Here is a 17,664-nt window from a genome sequence, read left to right on the forward strand (position 1 = left end):
ATTGATGAAATCATTTCTGTGGAAATTCCTCATGCAGAGAAAGATCCATTATTCTACGAAGTGATGAAAACCAATATGGTGCATGGACCTTGCGGACACCACAATCCCACTTGCAATAAATGCACGAAACACTATCCACGTGCTTTTCTTTCGGAAACGCAAACTGGAAAAGATGGATATCCACTGTATAGTCGTAGCTCATCAGACGACAATGGCATGACATTTACCATTCAACTTAGAGTAGTGAATATCGAAGTCGACAACATATGGATCGTACCATATTCGCCACTATTGTCTAATTCACATTCAAAACTCATGCCAATGTTTGATATTGTAGTTTGGTGAAATCGATTTTTCCGACTGTTGTGCGTTTCGCAGTTCATTTGGAGAATGGCTAAAGAGTGTTTTTCAACCCAGAGAATACAGTACAGCCAGCGGAAACACTTCCAACAACAAAATTTACATTGACGAGTTTTTTCTCAACTTGCGTCAGCGATTCGTTTGTGAGAACATTGCTCTATTTGGAAATGCCTTGATATTATGCATGGAATGCATCGCCGAAGAAATAGGTACGCAGAAAGCAATGCCAACCAATAGATTGACATCCAGGTGTGTTCTCAACTAATTCCTTAGGATGAATTTACATAATCCACCCGAAAAACTACGATTGCTAATACCTTCGGTTGCTATTAATAAATGTACGTTGTTCCGTTTTATTTGAGTCATTGCGCACACTTTTCGCGATGATCATTTCGACATATCAGCCTTCAAATACGCGTCAATTATGGAACACGAACAAAAGTACATTGCCGAAGACATTTTACATCGTATTCGTTAGGAATTGGAAAAATGGCAAAAATCTGTTCCAGTGGTTTGATATCAATTCCACCTGGCTTTTGTCAATTCACTTCAACGAAATATGAACTCATCACGAATGTTTATGCCAAATTGGCCAAATTATCGTAACTACGATTGCATGGGTTTTCCCGAGTTCCCGAGTTCCCCATCTTCTCCGTACATTTACTCACCGGAATAAAAACCAAAAAATGTTGCTTATCAAACTGCGTGACATTGAAAAAATTTAGAAAAATCGAAAATAAATGATTTTTAACACAACGTAAATTCAGTTTTTTTTTTTCATTTCAAAACACATAATTTCACGCAGGACAACGAGTGCGTTGTTACGGCATCACGCGTGAATGGCTGAACCGAATTGGCTGATTTTTTTTGTAGTTTTCTAATACTCTGTACAAGGTTCTTATGGAAAAAAATATTAAGAAAATCTCTCAGAAAGATTGAAAAATATACATTTCATTTTGCATATTTTAAAAAACGCGCGTAACAAATGTAAACGTAATTCAATTTAAATGTCAACGTCATTCAATTAAAAAAAAATTGTGATAATCTGTTTTCATGTAAATTTTATTAAGTTTTTGGTAAAGTTCGTTTTGTTTTAAAGACTAAGAAGTTTTTTGTTTGCTAATAAGTGCTTATTAATCACGGTAAGTTAAATTCACCTTATATCGAGTTTTGGTAACTTTTGCTGACTACACAATATTACAATTTGGTATACATGGTTAAACAGAAAAAATATGAGATCATTTTATTTTCAGTTGGATTTTCGTTTTTAACAATGACACCAACCAGACGTACAAACAAAGATCAAATGGATGAAATCATTTCTGCGGAAATTCCTGATGTAGAGAAAGATCCAGTATTAAACGAAGTGAGGAAAACCAATATGGTTCATGGACCTTGCGGACACCTCAATCCCACTTCGGTTTGTATGTCTAACAATAAATGCACGAAACACTATCCAATTGCTTTTCTTTCGGAATCGCAAACTGGAAATGATGGATATCCACTCTATCGTCGTAGCTCATCAGACGACTATACAACTTAGAGTAGTGAATATCGAAGTTGACAACATATGGATCGTACTATACTCTCCACTGTTGTCTAATTCACATTCAAAACTCATATCAATATTGGTCTTGAACGATACGGTCGATACGTGAATTGCAATAAAGCGCTTTGTAGGGTATTTACTTTTGCAATTCATGAACGTTTTTCGAATGTTGTGCGTCTCGCAGTTCATTTGGAGAATGGCTAAAGAGTGTTTTTCAACCCAGAGAATACAGTACAGCCAGCGGAAACACCTCCAACAACAAAATTTACATTGACGAGTTTTTCTCAACTTGCGTCAGTGATTCGTTTGCGAGCACATTGCTCTATTCGGAAATGCCTTGATATTATACATGGATTGACATCCAGGTGTGTTCTCAACTAATTCCTTAGGACGAGTTTACATAATCCACCCGAAAAACGACGATTGCTAATATCTTCGGTTGCTATTGATATTTCCAACGTAAATTCAACTTTCTTTTCATTTCAAAACACATAATTTCACGCAGGTCAACGTATGCGGGGTCAGCTAGTATTTAAATATTTAAAAACAAAAGTAACAAACATTTTAACGAATGCAAAGGTAAACAATAACAAGCCGCTTACACGTTTGGCAACAGTTACCTCCCTGCAAGACGGAGGCACAAACACATTGAAACATTTTCAGCTGTTCACTAACACTGTTACATTTTCTGGATATTTCAATTGAATCCCTGCCAACCATGAGCGGGTAAAACACCAGATAATTAGCGGGTAACATGGTGGTAAACGTGGTGGTAAACATATAGAATGTTTCTTAAGCCTGGCAGATATTTTACCTACTCACGTACGTATACATGTGATCGGACATCTTTGTTGCGCTCATTCAGCAGTGTCATATAAAAAAGTATATCTGTCCTGCTCTAATATCCCCAATCGAAGGCTGATTGAGGGTTGCATTTTCTCTTTTTAAATAGCTGATGCAGGGTTGCATTTTTTAATTCCTACTTTTAAAATTTAAAAGAAAACTTTTTAATTTTTAAAATTTTTATTTTATTTTAATTTTTACATTTTTACATAAAATTTATTATAATTTATATATAAATAAAAATATGTTTAATTCAAAAAAATAATTAATATCTGAAAATAGATTAATTAAAGAAAGGAATTATTACAACCTGAAAATAAAATAAAGATTATTAACACCTGAAAATAAATAATAATTACATTGAATTTGTAATATCTAAAAGAAAAAGAAAGATTAATTGTATAAAATGATAATAATATCTGTAAAAAAGATTAGTATTATCTGAAAGAATAAAATATATTAAATACAAATAGGATTTACTCTGAAAGCAAAGATTAATTAAATAAAAATAGTGATAAAATCTGAAAAGAAAGAATAATTAAACAAAAATCATAATAATATCTGAAATAAAAGAATAATAGTGTCTGATTATTTAAAATATAAAGCAAACATTTGTTTTCACATATTATTTTGGATTGTGCAGGCCGCCTTAAACGCATAAAATACATATGTACATATACGTATGTATGTATGTATTTATTTTTGCGTATTATATTGGACTGCGCAGTCCAATTTCAAAGTACACACACTTTTTTCACATACTTACTTAACAATTGATATTTGCCGCTTCTGATGATATAGCTGCTGCTACTACTTCCAACTTCCAATGCTACAAAACTAAATGAAGTATTTAGTTTCAAAATATTGTTAAAAAATCATATAAAATTCATTTACTTACCTTCTTGTCGTACGAACCTCCTTTACGATGGTACGATCACGAACGACATGCGGCTTTCAATCGTTTTTTTTATTACCCTTTTTGGGATTTTCTATTGTCACTATTGACAATAATGTTTTCTCCTTCGCACTCATTCAAATAAATCAAGAGACGAAAGAAACTTTTTTCATCGCATTTAGGTAAACAAAAAATAACCCGAAAATGTGCGTTGGTGTTAGTGTATAGAGAAAAAATGTGTAGTTGTATTGGAATATTTGTCTCAAGCGGGTAGCCGTGGTTGGCAGGGATGGGAGAATACGTAAGTAAGATAGAGAAAAACTATGGACATTCTAAACATATTGTAATATTAACTTGCTAGAATAGGAGAGACGAATACCCAATTTTTCAAGAAGAAGAAAACGAAAAGCGCTGTTTATTTTGGATTTTAAAGGGGTAAGTTCGTTACACCATAATTTGATATTTTATAATTAATTTCTTTTATATATATCTATATATATATTATTAATTTCTTTTATATAAAGAAAACGAGAAAGATTAACAAGGAGAAAAAGGTAAGCATTGTGAATTGAATGTCGTGTGTATAATTAAAATTTTTAATATTACAGAAATCATTTGGAGCATTTGGATAATTCAAATATATTGCGTATAACAAACAAATAAGAGAGCAAGTTTTAAATTATTAAAGTTAAATAGTGCATATTTAATTGAAATAGTTGTAAATTGTGCATTTTTGTGAAATATGTAATTTGTGCGTCATATCTACATATATATATGCATATATAAGTTAGCACCTTATACATTTTTTTTATTAAAATTAACTAAACGTTTTTTAACTGGCGCCCGAACAGGGACCAGCGCGCGTAAGTAGTAATAACCTGAAAAACAAAAAGTAAGGCTCCGCGAGTTAAAAACAAAAAAAAAGTGTGTGAAAAACATAAAATACAATAAATACTGTGCTGAACAGCGGCTACAACGTACAACGTGGGATTCGGAAACGTCGAGGGACCCAAGTACCGGTAGAGAAAAGGACAAGCCCGGAACGCATCGTAACATCCTGGAAAGCTGGAAACACCTAGTGTAAGATTTATAAAATATTATATTTTAATACTATTATAAAGAATATTATTATTATAAAGAATACGGAATTTGAATTGAAAGAAAATAATTATCCGACACAAAAAAGAAAAAAAGAATTGTAAAGAATTTTATTATTATAAAGAATACGAAATTTGAATTGAAAGAAATTAATTATCCGACACAAAAAAAGAAAAAAAAGCCTTAAAATAACGTAAGCTTTACAAAAAGATTCCAATATTGTCAAAGAAAGTACTATTACAAAGGAATTTTTTTTTTTTTAAACTAATTAACTTAAAAGAAAAGATTATTATAATGCCAGATACAGCTGAAGAACTAATTGAACAACTTAACCAAATGAGGTTAGATTATGGGCAAACCACCCATCCTTCAAATCCTTCCAACCATCCTTTAAACCCTCCCACTCCTAACCCAACTTTAATAACGACAATAGTTCGAGAAGTACTCGAACGAATGAGTACTCAGAATATAACTGACTTTACCGAACCCGACCACAACGTGACACTGAACGCGAACAACATAAACGAACTAGATAAAATTCCGGACATGGTTAAATGCCTTAGAGAATTTTCAGGACGACCAGGTGAATTTAACTCCTGGAGAAAGAGCGTAGACAGAATTTCGATGCCGACACCGCATTAGAATCGTACAATACTCCACTCGATTGGAGTCAAATTCGAAAATGGCTTATGATGCATTATTCGGATAAAAGGGACATAGGTACCCTCGAATACCAGATGACCACTCTGGTCCAACGCTACGACGACATACCGACCTTCTACCAAAAAGTTTACCAACACCTTTCACTTATATTAGACAAAATTTCATGTCTCGAGTTAAGTGACAAATCCATACGGACTATGACAAACTCATATAGGGACAAAGCCCTTGACACATTTATTAGAGGACTAAATGGCGATTTACCTCGTCTTCTCAGCATGAGGGAACCGACAACCTTGCCCCAAGCATTACATTTATGTCAAAAACTTGACAACATGACGTATAGAATTAATCATGCAAATAACACGCACAAAGCTAATATCCAACCACCACCACGACCTCCCCGAAATAATAATTTTAATAATAATAGAGCTTTTTACTCCGAATTAACATATTCTCACTCCACCAGGTCGAAATTTCGACCAACATACAATCGGTCGCCAACCAAATCGATATCCCCAACACTCTCCCAACTATATGCAAAATAACCAAGGATTCATGCCGAGGTTCAACAATTACCCGAACAACCCCCATATTAATAGAGAAAATTCTTCTTTTAATAACAGACCGAACCTACCACCCAAACCACCGTCCCCAATGGAAGTAGACCAGTCCATACGGTCAAGACAAATTAATTATCAAAATAGGCCCAATATATTCCAGGACAATCGACCACCGAAACGTCCTATTTCTGCACAACTGACTCACCTTCCAAGCAAAATACAAAGAAATAATTTTACTAACGCAGTCGAATTAGACCCGAACGGGATATACGATGACAATTCCCATAGCAATTATGATAATGTAGATAAAAATGAGCCTGATACTATTAATTTTTTAGATTAGCGCCATCTTCGCTGCCTTATTACGAATTTAGAACAAGGCGCGGAGACACAATAGATTTTCTTATTGATACCGGATCCAATAAGAATTACATCCAGTCCACTAGAATTAGGAATCCAATTCCGAACGAAAAGCCCTTTACAGTAAAATCAGTTGCCGGGACAATCGAAATTACCCACCACACCTTTGTCGACATTTTTGAACCAACAGTAGAGAAAATAAAATTTTTCATTTTACCTACACACTTAAAGAATTAAAAGCAATTATTCATACCGATAAAAATTTAATGACGATTTGTCAAAGTATAAATATAATAGTAGGGGAGCCCGGAGTGCTAAATTTGCAGTTACTGGAGCGTCATTGAGACTTACTAGATTGTCAAGATAACGTTTAAAAAAAAAGAAAGTCTATGTGAAGTTTTCCATTTTAGTGGGGAGAAGAGCGGGTAATTATTTTCAAAAATGTAAAAAAAAAACAGTCACATAAAAATACTCAAGCGCGTCAGTCATTTATGGCATATACGCGCATTGTATTTCTGATAGTCGATATATATTAATCTGACAATTAATTCAGGGCTGAGGGCCGTAATGAGAGGTTAAAAAAAAAAAAAAAAGTTATTCGAGCGTGTCAGATTTTCAAAGCGAATGTTAATGAACCTCTAAAAAGTGTGCCATTTCAAATTCTGACAATTTCGACGTGGCCAAAGGTCATTTATTGATTTTAAAAGTTGTAAAAAAAAAGGTGACCTTGAGATACACGAGCGCGTCAGATTTTTATGCAGGGGGATGAACTTGATGCCAGAGTCTTCCCAAAAGATAATCTGACAATTATATAGAGGCATATCGTTAATCTGACGGTTTAAAAGTGGAAGAATTCTGTTTGGTTCTTGTTTTTTGTTACAGGATGTAATAAAAGCAGTGTATACATATATATGTATAGAAAATTTAATAATTTATTTATATGAAAATAGAAAAAATAAAATTTAAAAAAAAACATGTCAATTTTCGTCATTCGAGTCATCGTCGAAGTTGGTTTCCACTTCTTGAACTTCCTCGTCATTTTGCATTTCTGTAACCAAGAAAAAATTTGAAAGTTTACAATTTTTTACTTCTTTTATGACAGTATAGTCTTCAAAAAAAGATTTACCCTGATGCAGGTATCTCCTAAAATATTAGGTGTTATGACGATGTCCTCGTACGAAAACAGTTACACACTTATTTAGAGTTTGTGGAGTAAACTTTTTGAATTTTTCATATATTTCTTCGCCACAGAAAACACATCTGTCACTAACGTCACTCATTTTTACAATGAATGTTAGAAAGATTGATTGTAAAAACAAAAAAATAGCGGCACTTACCCGTTGCTTTGGCGACGACTTTGTTAGCAAAAAAAAAAACTAATTAACATGTTCCCTGTCCAATGTATCATATATGATACATATGACACATATATATGATATATATATACAAATAAATTAAAAGCATCTACTAACAACAACCACGCTCTGGTGATCAGTACACTTGACTTTTTTCGACGATTTTACCTGCATCGCCCCACGGAAACTGTCAGATTATATGATTTTCGTGATTCTGACAGAATTATTTTTAAAATGAAACAAAAATCTATCGCGCTCGAGTATTTCAAGGTGACGTTTTTTTTACATATTTGTCACCCTGCCATTTCTCTAAGCCACCCTCAAACTGTCAGAATATTGAAATATACACTCGTCTTCATGTATTTAATTTACCATCTCTTAATCTTACGCGCTCGAGTTTCCCGAAGGATCGATTTTTTTTCTCTAATCTGATGAACTCCCTCCAACGCACGCCTCCATATTAAGGGCTCATATTTGGTAGGGGTACATAAAAAGGTGCATTGATTCTTCCCATAAAGTTTTCTGACACGCTTAAGTAACTGCAAAAATCCCCTCTTGGGCTCCCCTACTATAATGTTAAAACAAAGAATATCACACGAAGTGAATAATGTGGCAATCAATATTCCACACCTCTCTTTACAACAACAAAACAAAGTTAATAATAATATTGATAAATGACCAAACCTTTTTTCTGATCCTGATGAAAAACTCACCTACACCACTCTCGTAAAAGGTGAAATCCGGACAACAACTGAAACCCCTGTTTATTCCAAGCCATACCCGTATCCGATGGCATTAAAATACGAAATCGAACGCCAAATTGAAGAACTCCTAGATAACGGAATAATAAGGAGATCGAAATCTCCGTATAACTCCCCAATATGGATAGTTAACAAAAAGTCAGATGCCTCTGGCGAAAAAAAGTATATAATGGTTGTTGATTATCGTAAACTTAATTCAGTTACGATCCCCGATAAATATCCTATACCAGAGATTAACGAAGTCCTTGCAAATCTGGGAAACAATAAACTATTTACTGTTATTGACTTAAAAAGTGGGTTCTATCAGATTCTACTTCGCGAGTCAGACATTGAAAAAACTGCATTTTCCGTAAACAACGGAAAATATGAATTCCTCCGCTTATCCTCCGGTCTAAAAAATGCTCCAGCCACATTCCAAACAGCACTAGACGATATCGTACGACAATATATAGGAGTAAGATGCTACGTTTACATTGACGATGTACATAATTATATTTGGAAAAAATTAAGAAGAGCATATTAAAAATATAGAGTTAGTATTCCAAACATTAGAAGATGCAAATATGAAAATCCAATTAGACAAATGCACATTTGCTAAAGAGGAAGTAGAACTTTTAGGATATGTAATCAGTTCAAATGGGATAAAAACCAACTCCGAAAAAGTAGAAGCGGTAGCTAAATTTCCAGTTCCACAAACTCTCAAAGAATTAAGATCCTTCCTAGGTATGTCAGGTTATTACCGACGTTTTATCCAGGATTACGCAAAAGTAACTAAACTATTAACAGCACTATTTAGATGAGAAGCCGGTCATGTCTCCAAACGGAACTCGAAAAAAATAGAAATAGAATTAGACAACGAGGCCTTAGAAGCATTTAATAAAATAAAAAATACTTTAGTATCCAGGGATATAGTTTTAGCGCACCCAAATTTCGATAAAGATTTTGAACTAACGACCGACGCCTCAGATTTCGCATTACTTTCATATCGAGAACTTTAAGCAAAGCCGAAGAGCATTGTGCTACCAATGAGAAAGAAATGCTTGGTATAATATGGTCACTTAATTCACTTAGAAATTACCTTTACGGTTCAAAAAAAGTTAAAATTATCACCGATCATCAACCTCTTACCTATGCCTTAAGCCAAAAGAATACTAATAGTAAAATGAAGCGATGGAAAGCCATTTTAGAAGAATATAACTACGAACTAACTTATAAACCTAAAAAACAAATGTAGTTGCAGACGCCCTTTCAAGGATACCAATACAAATAAATTCACTCACACCTACGATTCATAGCGATGAAAGCTCAAGTCATAATTTAATCCCTTGTACAGAAGTTCCAATTAATGTTTTCAAAAACCAAATTTTTTTCAAGGTCGATGAAATATCTTCATATCAATTTAAAATAATTTTTCCAACAGTTCATAGACATATAATTACAGAACCAGAGTACAACGAGTAGCTATTGATTTCTTACATGAAACGATACCTTAACCCATCTGTTATAAATGGAATTCATACAGAAGAAAGGATAATGGGTATGATGCAAAATATCTATCCTGTTCATTTTAGTAACATTAAAAGCCGATACACCCAAAAATTAGTTGAAGATATTAGTAACGAACAAGAACAGGAGAACGTCATATTAAAAGAACATTTAAGAGCACATAGGAATGCCACTGAAAATAAAACACAAATTCTCGAAACAAAATATTTTCCAGGTATGTTAATTTAAATAAAACGAATAATAGCCAACTGCACCGTTTGTAAAGAAAATAAGTACGAGAGACATCCCAATCAACCGAAAATTGAAGAAACTCCATTACCAACATATCCAGGACACACAGTCCATATCGATATATTTTTAACAGAGGGAAAAATAGTCTTGACAGCTTTAGATAAATTAACAAAATACGCAATAACAAAAAGCCTAAATAGCAGAGCAATAGAAGACGTCAGAAAACCTTTAAGAGATATTATATTTTTCTTCGGAGTACCAAAATTAATAGTTATCGACAATGAGCCATCTTTAAACTCAGCCTCTTTAAAATGTATGATGAAAGACGAATTAGGAATAGAAGTTTACACTACTCCTCCATACAAAAGCCAAGCTAATGGACAAGTGGAAAGGTTCCACTCTACATTAATCGAAATAATGCGTTGCATAAAAGAAAACGGTGGACACAGAAATTTTGAAGAACTTTTAGAAAGAGCAGTATCTGAGTATAATCATTCAGTTCATTCCACAACGCTTAAAAGACCAGTAGACCTATTTTTTCATAGAAATGTTACATTTACCTCCAAGGACATAGAAAGAACTAGACAAAGCAATTTAGAAAAATTAGCTGAGAAACAAAGAAAGGATATCGAATACCATAATAAAAATAAGAAGGAAATAAAATCATATCTGTCAGGACAAATAATATTTGTTAAGAAAAATAGAAGATTAGGAACTAAGTTAAGTAAACCCTACAGTAAGGAAATAGTTAAGGAAGATAGAAATAGTACCGTGTTAACCGAAAAAGGACAAATAATTCACAAAGGTAGAATACGTAACTAAATATGTATGATATCTTTTTCAGAATATTACTACCGCTATGCCTGGCGGAAGTACAGATCTTCGACTACTCAAACTCCCAATTAATAACAATAGAAAAGGGAACGGCTAGACTACAAACAGGAACATTTAGGATAATACATGAAATTGGCATAGAAAAATATACAGACACACTTGACCACATTGAAGCGACTATCAAAACTGAAACTATCCGCAAAAACCCTAATTACCCCTTCCTATCCCATTTGATAACACAGATAAGAGCCCAACTTAACAATCTCAAAGTAGAACAAAAAATAAAAAGACCAATAAATTTCCTGGGTAGCGCATGGAAATGGATTGCAGGAAGTCCTGACCATGAAGACTATGAAATAATTTCAAATAAAATAAATAATGTCTTACAAAATAACAATAATCAGGTATTAATTAACAATCTTACAATTGGCAAAATTAGCGACATAACCAATATTACAAATAATATAATTAAAACCATGCAAAATGGAAAAAGTTTAGAAATTGAAGAATTTTTACAGCTAAAATATAAATTAGAAATAATTAAGAAAGAAATTTTAAATATTGCATACGCAAAACATTGGCAAAAGCCAACATAATAAATTCTTTTATTTTATCAAATGAAGAAATAAATATTGTGAAAGAAGTAATAGACAATCAGGGGTGTTGTGGAATCTGATAGTTGTCGGAATCTGAATTGAAACCGATCAAAAAAAGCAGTAGGTGTCATGAATTCAGGCATTATTGGTTTGATATTCGAAACAGAATTTCTATCGGTTTTTTGTGTCACGGAAACCAATTTTATCGGTTTTGCTGTCAGAAACAAAGTAAGAAGATATTCGCACACAGATTTGAAATGTAAGTTTCTTAACTTCATGTTATTTTATTGTTACGAATTAATTTATCTTTATTTCTATAGGAGAAAACATAAGAATAAAACAAGAAATGTCTTAATTGTTGAGTTTTGAAAAAAAAAATCGGATATTTAAGGAGGAGCCTGCTTTAGAGGCTTAAAAAATCGGTTTTTTTTTTTTTTGGGAGGGAAAGAAATAATTGATTAAAACGAAATTTCTAGGGTTTATAGCTATATATTTAAACATCATTTTTGGATACGAATTCTTTGATATTCTGCCTTAGGGAAGCAATTGTCCAATGCATCTCGCATGTGCATTTGTCGAACGGCGGGCAGTATGCAGGTCGCAATTTCTATCGGAAACAAAAAATTCAAAGAGATTCATCTTTGTTAATAACTTTTTTCAAGTTAAACTAGGAAAATTTCAAAAAATAAGTGTATAATTCTAAAAAATTTAAAAATTTGAAGTGGTTTTTGACCAAAAAAATTTTACTTATGTATGTTCAAACCTTTCTTTTCTTTTTTTGTTTAAATATAAGATAATTTAATGCCAAAGATAATAAACTTTGCACCAATTCCATACGTTTAGTTTTTTCTATCTTGTCCGCCAATTAAGAAAAATCGTAAGAATTAAAACCGAGAAATCGCGCGTCAAAGTTTTCGCTTTCTGACCAAGCGCTCATATATGTATGTACATATGTATGTATCTGCCAGACGCTCGGTCACTATTTCTCTTCTAGCTTCGACAATATTTCGAATTTCCGTCTATAACTTTAAGGACATTCTCTCTTATAATTTTTAAAAAATCAATTTATTGAAGCTTCTAAAGCAGGCTCCCCCCTTAAAGAAGATTTACAAAACGTAATATACGTAACTTAACACCCAAATACGTCTTTATTCATTCGATAAATACTATCTCTTAAAATCTTTCTTTAATTCGGAACTCATTGAAAACTTGAATTGCTTCCAAATGTATTCATTTGCAAGTTTTGTCACATTAGTAAACAGCTGATTCGAATATTGGTTATGCTCGAAAAGACGAAAATCCAATCCGATTCTGTGACACCATTGAAAATCAGAATTGGTTTGGAATTCTGACAGCTAAGCAATTCTGTCTTGGATTCCACAACACCCCTGAATGACAATATTCCATATGTAAATTTAGACGAAGCACTCAAATTTTCCGAAATAAAAATTGCAACTAATGGCAAAATTATAATTTATATTGTTAGCCTCCCAACCGTAGATAACCAAAATTGTAAAACATTAGATATTAGGGCAGTAAAAAATAACGGGAGGATCAATAAGATAAATTTTAATACAATTTTAAACTGCGAAAAGGGAATTTATGGAATAGAAAATTATTGTAAGAAATACAATTCCCTACAAATATGCTTAAGCAATAATGTAGAAGATTTAAGTAATGATATTTGTATAATTAATCTTTTAAAAAGTCGTTTGCCAAACTGCACGGAGGTCAACAACCAACATATCCCAACTATAGAAGAAACCGGGAATTTTACTTTTAAATAAATACAACTGAATAACTGGATGCCCAATTCGTGGGAACATCCACTACTATTTAGATCGTTAATAAAGCACTTACACTCGAGTACCACTTATAAGTTAAAATGCGAATTATTTCGGATACATAGATTAAAGTTTATTTTAGTTTTATTAAATTGTGATCGTTACAATTAAGATGATTGTATAAAAAACGGCTCCGAGGGTAACGAAATGATTTGTCGATTCCTTCGTTCGGTTTATTAGATGAACACAGCGCCCGAGATCGGTGACGGAAAAAAAGCGTAAGTTGATATGAGCACAGGATCGTTGCGGTAACGCGGCACAGTGCCCAAGCGAAAGTCTTGTAGACGAATTTTGCTATGCGGATAGTGTGTGACGAAAAGTGTCAGCTTCCCCGTTGTCCATTCCTTTTGTTGCTTGGGTTGGTATAGGTATGGTGAGTTATTAGTTTTGCTTTGCAGTAGCATTCTGTGGTGAATTGCGCTGTTTTATTAGGATGCGCCAGTTTTACCGGGTAGAGGGGGTGGATGCTTAACTCATTTAAACATCCTGGGCCCCTAGGCGAATATTTTGCCTAGTAGTATACGTATAGGTATGTATTTCTCGACGTACTGCTGGTGGAGTAGCCGAAGCGCGGAAGTATATCTTGGTGGAGTTGTAATATACTCATGTTTGTCCGTGTGTGTAGAGAACGGATTTTGGTTTGAAACATACCCATGTATAAATGTGCATTTTAATATGCGGGTAGGTGCTTAAGAGAAGCAACTTTTGCGGGTTTATTTGATTTTACTGACAACTTTTTGTATTTGCGATTTTTTCTTTTTATCGTTTTGGTATACCGGTTGCTTAGTATTTGCCTTTTCTGTATTATCGGCAATTGTTTGCATTTAATTTATTATTGGCTTATGAAGGATAGTAACTCCACGCCTGGCTCAGATATGGCCAGAATGGGTACTCCATAGCCCTGGAGTTAGGGCTGTGCCAATAGAGGGACCTTGCGAGAGAGTGGCAGGTAATTGCGAACGGCTTCACTAGAATTATAATTTTTTAAGTGGGATGTTCATGCTTTACAACAGATTCTCACCAACTACCCTTATGAGGAGCGCTTATGTAGGGACGATAAGAGCGATCTCTGCTTTTGTTATTTTTTTTTTTATTTATCTATTTTAGAATTTAGAGAACTACTTATTAAGCAATATTTTATGAGAATGTCGATTCTCTATCCCTTTGGGACAATTTTGTTACATATTGTGTTTGAGTACGTATGCATTAATTTGGCAAGTAGTAGCCCGCCACCGCTCTAGGATTTGTTCAGATTTTTTTTTTTTCATTACTGGCGAAAGCCATGCTGCGGGGCCGAAAATTGTATGAGCGTTTAATATAGGGACCGTCAGAGGTAACTCTGACTTTGTTTTGTATACCAATTTGTGGAGTATTGAAAAATGGTGGCTCATGTGGTAGTCATACGACGTACCGGCCATTATTTAATCGAGTAGTTGTGGCTTTAGAGAAGTCTTCACAATACTGATCTTCTAAAGTTTTGTTTGATATGGGGGGAAGTTTCTTTAACTTTTGAAATTGCCTTAATTGTGAATTAAGGTATTTGTTTGTATTATACTCAACTTGAGTTGGTATGGTGGTAACTATTTTTGTAGCTGGTCCACTTTTTGTTAGGATGTGCAGCGTTTGAGCTTTTTGTGCCTTTGAACAACATGGTGTCTCTTGGCAATTTTTAGAATTGTAGGTTTCGGGATTTGCTTTTGCAATTGAACCCGTGGTTTTTTTTGTATATGCGCTTCTTTGAGGTGAGATGGAATATGTGCTGTAATGAAGCATTGTGTGATGTCTTTTATGACAATATAAGCAATTAAATTTGCTTTTGCAACTTTTAAGATTGTGTGTATGGGACAAGCAGTTTGTACAGAGTCTTTTTGATCTGACAAAGTTGTTCCTTTCGTTAATATTTAATTTTTTAAACTTATCGCAAGTTTTAAGCTTATGCCCTCTTGTGCATAGTTCGCATGACGTGTGTTTTTTCTGTTCGGATATGAACGAGTGCGCTTTGTGAAAGCTTTTGTTTAAATTTTTGTTGTTTCTAGCTTGGGGTCTATTGAAGCTTCTATTTTGGTCGTGTTTAATGATCTTAGTTTTGATTATTTTTTCTTCTAACCTTTCCGCAATTTCATATTGGGTGGTGAGAAAATCTTTCATTTGTTGCCACGTTGGGCACTTTTTTCGTGATGATAGCGGTTGCTCCCATAGAAGGAACGACTTTTCTGGTAATGCGGCGGTGCAAATGTTTACCAGAATTGGGTCCCAGCTGTCTGTGGGAATATTTAGTGTCGATAGAATCGACAAACAATTTGAAACAGTGGATTCTAGTTTGATGAATTCTACACTTGTTCCTTTCTTGATTTTTGGCAAGTTTATTAGTGTCGTCACTTGCTTATCGACCAGTATTCTGTCGTTTTCATATCTAGCTTTTAGAGCTTCCCAAGCCAAATTGAAATTGTCGTCATTTAATGCGAACTGTTTGACTATTTCGCCTGCTTGACCTTTAGTTTTGTATCTGAGGTGATACAATTTTTGCGCATGTGATAATTGAGGATGGTTTATGTACGCGGCCGTGAACATGTCCCGGAAGGACGGCCATTCTTCATAACCTCCGTAAAAGGTTTCTGTGTCACATGCGGGCAACTCGAGGTTGATGCCTGAACTTGCCTTTTGACTGTCTGTTTGTGGCTGCTCTACTCTACTGTGGAGAGTAGGTGCAATGGCTTTAATGAGCTTTAGTTGATCGGAGATCATAGCTTTTGTTTCTTCGTACTGGTCTAAGCAGTTTTCGTAAATATCGTAAGCCGATGATTTGAAATTTTGAGGTAGATCTGAATCGTCAGATTCTACTATGGCGTCATGAGCCACTTGGAGTCGTATCCAAAAATTGTTGAGATTTATATTTCTGATTTCTAGTAACGATTCCGAGTTTTCGTGAATCGGTGAAGAGGCAAATCTAGTGCAGTATCTTGTTAAACTGTCACTTTCTGAAATAAATCTAGCAATCTGTTTTGAGCGTGTAGCTCCAGGTGTGCTATGATTTTTGTTATTGTTCATTATTTTAGTTCTATGAAGAAATATTTTTTAAAATGAAGAAAAAGTTTCTCAGTGTGAACTGAATACTATTTTAAGTATATAAACGTTTTTTTCGTAAAAGACGGATTATTTGTTTTATTAATACCGTTACTTGTTTACTTGCTATTTAAATTTGTTTTTATTTTATATGATTTGTTTTCAAACCACAATATTATTTTTAAGTATTTTCTATATAGGTATATAGGCACACCCTAAGAATTGGCTTGTATGTACTTGTTTTTGTGCAATTGAGAGCTCGTCGAAGAGATCAATATGCTTTGTACATAAGTATGCACGACCTATTAGTGCTAATGCATGTGGGCAAAGAATATGCTGTAATGTTTTTTTTTTGTTTTTCTTGCAATCCTGCTTGTTTTTGTTTGACAAAGAACAAGTGGTATTGCAGAAGAGATGCTAATATGGACTTTAAAAAGATGTGTATGTTTAAATGCACAGGTGTGTATGTACGTATGTTGGAATGTATGTTGTTCAAATTTACTATAATTTGATGTGTATTTCGTTAATCTGATTTTTAGTTTTGCATACGTTCTAATAAATGTATTTTGTAAAAGTCAATTTTACTTTGTCTTACCGTTTAGTTTTTTACGGAAAATTAAGATAACCCTTTTTTGGAAAATTAATTAAAATTTAAAATTTTAATAATTTAGCATATGGTACCCAGTATAGGGTATAAAATTACAGGCAGATTCTATGCCGTATTTTCGCTCTGAGAAGAGAGTGTGAAGGCTAAATAAAGAATGTGCAGGTATTCTCCCGCATGCACTTTGTATGTTGTTTGTTGATTTGTAAGAAGTTAGGTTTATGTTTGTGATATACTTTGTTTATGTTGCTGATATGAACATGTACATATGTATATAGTATGAACACATATTAAAAATATGTGTATCGGAGAAATATATTTCCTTTGGGTAAATATGCGAATATGTATGTATGTGTGTCTTAATTTTTTTATATGTTACCTTTTATGTAATGATATTATTGTTTGCCTTCGCTTACGAATTTTAAGCAATCCTGCTTATTACTTGATAAAGTATAAGAGGTATTGCAGGATACAAGTGCTAGTAAATTCTCTAGTATTTTTTTATCAAGCGCATTTTTTATTACAAGTTTTATATCGGATAA

This window comes from Bactrocera neohumeralis, unplaced genomic scaffold, assembly GCF_024586455.1.
Source record: "Bactrocera neohumeralis isolate Rockhampton unplaced genomic scaffold, APGP_CSIRO_Bneo_wtdbg2-racon-allhic-juicebox.fasta_v2 cluster10, whole genome shotgun sequence".
Taxonomy (NCBI): Eukaryota; Metazoa; Arthropoda; class Insecta; order Diptera; family Tephritidae; genus Bactrocera; species Bactrocera neohumeralis.